The sequence below is a fragment of the Engraulis encrasicolus genome, chromosome 11 (genome assembly GCF_034702125.1).
Source record: "Engraulis encrasicolus isolate BLACKSEA-1 chromosome 11, IST_EnEncr_1.0, whole genome shotgun sequence".
Classification (NCBI taxonomy): domain Eukaryota; kingdom Metazoa; phylum Chordata; class Actinopteri; order Clupeiformes; family Engraulidae; genus Engraulis; species Engraulis encrasicolus.
The window spans coordinates 46,497,935-46,502,934 of NC_085867.1; the positions used below are offsets into that span (position 1 = coordinate 46,497,935).

Below are 5,000 nucleotides of genomic sequence, written 5' to 3' on the forward strand. Positions count from 1 at the left end.
AAAAGCCTGCTTTTCCCATGTTACTTCATCCTTTCACCTTTCCTGACAGTAGAGGGCGCTACGCAGAGGCTAAGTGGAATTGGTCAACTCCTTAAACCCCTTGAAGGGCACGAGGCCAAGAGCCTCAGAGGGAACCTGTTGTCCACAGATGGCGGAGGGAGGGGCCCCCACGGGGCTGGTCCTGAAGCACGGCTGCTGGGGGACACGCTTTTCTTAGACAGGCAGGCAGCAGGCAGCAGGGACGGCGAGGGCAAAGTCAGTGCAAGGACCACACGACTGCAGAGTCGCCCTATGGGTGATGGGGTAGTGGCATCTATCTACATGCGACAGATTGGACGAGAGGAAAGGGGGGCGATAGGTCTAATAAGGGTCAGTAGCAGGCCAGAGCAGAGCAGGCCACATCAGAGCCGCGTCCAAGCCACATCAGAGCCGAATCCAAGCCAAAGCAGAGCCGTATCCAAGCCAAAGCAGCGCCGCATCCAAGCCAAAGCAGCGCCGCATCCCAGCCAAAGCAGCGCCGCATCCAAGCCAAAGCAGAGCCGAATCCATGCCAAAGCAGTGCCACATCCAGGCCAAAGCAGAGCCACATCCAGGCCACATCAGAATGGATGTCCAGGCCAGGTCGAGCTGTCCGCAGCCAAAAACCAGATCTGACCTGCATCACTACGAAACTGAGCCCAAATCAAGTTTTTTTGATCGCACAACCAGAGCTAGACTAAAGTTGACATTAGATGAATGACCAGGTTTTAGCTGGTGGCTGTTTTGCAACCAGAAGGTGGCAGGTTCAAGCCCTGCTCTGCCTGACCTCATCGATGTGGCGTTGACCAAGATACTTAACCCCAAGTCGCTCCTGGTAGCAGGGAGGTACCCTGCGTGCATGGCAGCCACTGCCACCGGTGTGTGAATGGGTGAATGTGAGGCATACAATGTAAAGCACTTTGAGTGCTTGAAGGAGTGGAAAGGTGCTATATACTGTATAAATACAGTCCATTTACCAGTTAGCTAAAACCAGGGAAAGAGCAAAGCCTTGCTCATACACAGATAGAGGAGGGATAGACATTACATTACATTACATACAGACCCTAACCAGGCCAGAGAAAAGCCAGACTAGAGCTCCCACTCTGAAACAGAAAGAACAGAAAGATATCAGATCAAGAACAGGGACTGGTTTCCAAAGATAGACTTGTTCTCAACTGTCAACAGAACACTTGCACTAGTAACTTATGTGAGCCATATGAGCTCTGCTCTCTTGACAAAAAAGGCCAAAAAACAATCCTACAGTGTATAGGAACCCTCAATAAAACTTAAAAGGACTTAAATGGACTTCATGACCATGTAATGACTTGCGGTTCTTGTTCGCTTTCTTGTTCTAACGACCCATAAAATCCTGCAGCAGTTTGTTCTGTGGTTGATTATTTTACCTCACCTGTGTGCTGTGCTGCATTACCCCATGGTGCCTTGCCCTGTCTGCAAGACTGGGTTGGCCATTAGGCTTACAGGGCATTTGCCCGGTGGACTGTTGATGATTTTGGCCTGGTCCTCCCCTCAATGTAGTGGTATCAGTCCTCGTGCCACTACAGCTGACCTCTCTCGAGTCAGATATAGATATTAATTTTGGCTGTTGTGGTATAATAATAGCTCGTATTAGATGACTAAAAATGTTGTCACAGGCATCATTGTCTCTCTCAATGCCTGGCGGACTAGTCTTGACTGAAAATGCCTGGACTGATTTCTTGCCCCAGTTCAGGCCTGCCTGCCTATGTTCTCTGTATATGTGGCGGTACCTGTGGTATTGCTGAGTGCTTGTTGGACGGGGCACCCCTGACATAACTCTTGTCACTTGCAGGACGTCTTGTCTGTCTTGTCTGCATAATGTATGAGAGGTGATCAGTGCGTTGGAATTGTCACTGACCACATACGCACGTGTGCGCGTTCACGTGTACTTAGAGCAGTGTTTCTCAACCTTTTTTTTAGGCGAGGCACCCTTTCAATTCATGAAAAATTTCAAGGCACCCCAAACCAATAAGCCGTAACTAACATTGCATCGCATCCGATACCACACAAGCTTAGAAAATCAACACATTTGGAGACGTCACACAACCTACGTTCGAAGTTGCAGCTGACTGTGGCGACCTACATTTACTTTATGATGCGTAAATGGCAGATGAAAGATTCCACTGACTAGCATTAACTTATCAATGTAGACAAATACGTATTATATTACATAATTTATTCCTCAGCCACGTTTCCGCGGCATCCCTGAGGGGGCCCCGCGGCACCTCAGGGTGCCCTAGCACCCCTGTTGAGAAAGACTGACTTAGAGGGCCATCCATTGCACAAGGTGACGACGGTGTACTCTACACACATGGGCTAAATTAAAACACCCCTAGGCTGTCTGGATCAAAGACAACACACACACATGCACACACGTATCTTGGTGGAGAAAAGTGTGCCCCATTTGTGCCTAAATTGCAATCAAGAAATGCACGCACACACACACACACACACACACACACACACACACACACACACACACACACACACACACACACACACACACACACACACACACACACACACACACACACCCTAAGCAAATGGAGCTGCCAGTGGGAACTGATTCGTAATTAGTGTACCTAATGCCCAAGGGGCCTGTCTGTCTGTCCAGTGTCAGCTGCCAGGGTTATAGTGGCACACACACACACACACACACACACACACACACACACACACACACACACACACACACACACACACACACACACACACACAGGCACACACGAACACACACACACACACACACACATACATACACCACACACACACACACGCACACACGCACATACACACACACACACACACACGCACACACACACACACACACACACACACACACACACACACACACACACACACACACACACACACACACACACACACACACACACACACACATCACGACCTCACACGCACTAAGAATAACAATGTGTCCTAACTCCATGAAATGTGAGTCAACAAACGCCAACGTCTATATCAGTTTGATGGAGTGAGATTGAGAGATACAGTATGTGTACAGGAGAACGGTGAACTGCACAGTACAGTATAGTACTACAGCACAGGAGAACTGATGAACTATGAGGAAAAAGTTCTGAAATGTATCCTATGTGGATTTTAATTTTAGTTACTGACATTAAAAACCCTGACTGGGGAGTGCTGTGGCGCAGTAACATGCTAGCACAGTGTTTCGCAACCAGGGGCACACTAGGGGCACACTGCAGGGGGTACTTGGAAAAATGAAATTTTAACAAATATATGAAGCTTAGTTACATTGACATGGAGAAAACAATCTAGAACTTGACTTAAGGGGTACTCATGGCACAACTAAAAGGCTTGGGGGTACACAAGACAAAAAAGGTTGGGGAACACTGTGCTAGCATACCTGACAAAATGCGGGCTATAATGTATGCCCATGGGGACCCAGGTTCGAATCAGGCCTGGGTGGGTTATATACCAACCCTACCTCATCTCTCTCTCCCACTTGATTGCCATTTCCTCTCACACGGTCCTATAATCTGAATGAATGTAAAACAGCCATAAAGGCATCCAAACTATATGACACAGTTGACAAGTTCCAAAAGATGTATGCTATTTGGGTCCAGATAAGACCATTCCTAACATTTTTGTGTAACAGAATTCCCAGTACTGGCCATTTAAGGCTTAAATTCCCTTTGACATGAGTCCTGAGCAACAGGAAAGTATCTTTCAGATGGAAGAACACGGTTACTGGATTTTGTACCAACAGACAGCAACAGCAGCTGAATTTCAGGGGAATAACAATACTTTAAATATATGCCAAGACTGTAAACAACCAGGACTCTACAAAAAAACGCACACACATTACAGTTTTTTTCAATTGCTAACAAGCATTTGTCCAATCCTCAGCGACATTTGCAAAACTCTTAATACAGTTAGCACACCAAGGGCTTTCCATTGCCATACAGCCAGGGAAGCAGACAAGGGGGACAGAGGGGTCAGCTGTCCTGGGCCTGGGGAGATGGGGGGCCCATAATTGGGCCCTCATTACATTGCATGCATTGGTTGGGGGGGCCCTTTCAGATGACTTTGTCCCGGGCCCAGCAAAAGCTGTCACCGGCCCTGCATACAGTTGACACATTACATGCCTTTTTCACACAATTAGCAGTCAATGAATGCATTTCTTTGTGTATATTTACAGTATTTCTCAATTGGTTGTGTACATTTCACACAACAGAATAATCATTCTCAGAACTTCTTGTTCAATTGTGACTTCCTGCTGTTATCTGTGCACATGGTAAAATACGTTTCTCATAGTTTTCAGCATTTATTAAATGCTTTCATCACCATGCAGATGGTTGTTTACAATTCTCAGCTTTTTCGTACATTATCAATTGCTTTTGTCATATCACTCAAAAAGCATTGTCACTGAATACACAAAACTATCTCACCCCCCAAAACATTTAGGCCCTATGTCATAGTTTAAGTCTTGACATGCAAAATGACTTACCAAGCTGTCATAATGTGATAAGCACTGTATAATTGCCATTGGATTTTTATCTATACATGTGATCTGAATTGGTAAATTGCTCACAGGTAAATATTGACTCTCTCTAATGAAAGGCAATAGAAGGGATAGAGAAAACAGGCATGCAATACAACAATAGGCACTGCACTGCATTATATTACTCTATGCCTCATGTGCCCTTTATAATTACGCTCCACGCAAAATTACAATATTTCCCTAGAATTTCACAAGACAGTAAGTGCACTTTATACAGTATCAGTGTATTGTTTCAAATTTATTTTGCTTTACAGTTCTAGATTTTTTTCACATGGGCTTGCAAGACAAGTAAAAAGGGATGGTAGAGGGCACATTTTGACACCTCAACCAGAGTTTGCTATTTTTCCTATTTTGCAGTGAGAAAACCTGTCAATAAATAGTCATAGTCTAAATGTATATCTAG

The 5,000-nt window shown here is 45.6% G+C and overlaps 1 protein-coding gene across 1 annotated transcript in view; it reads right to left on the reverse strand.

Annotated features, from left to right (window-relative positions):
* The window catches only part of LOC134457780 (calsenilin-like), a 71,092-nt gene that overhangs the window by 53,667 nt on the left and 12,425 nt on the right, over positions 1-5,000 (reverse strand). The window lies entirely within an intron of this gene.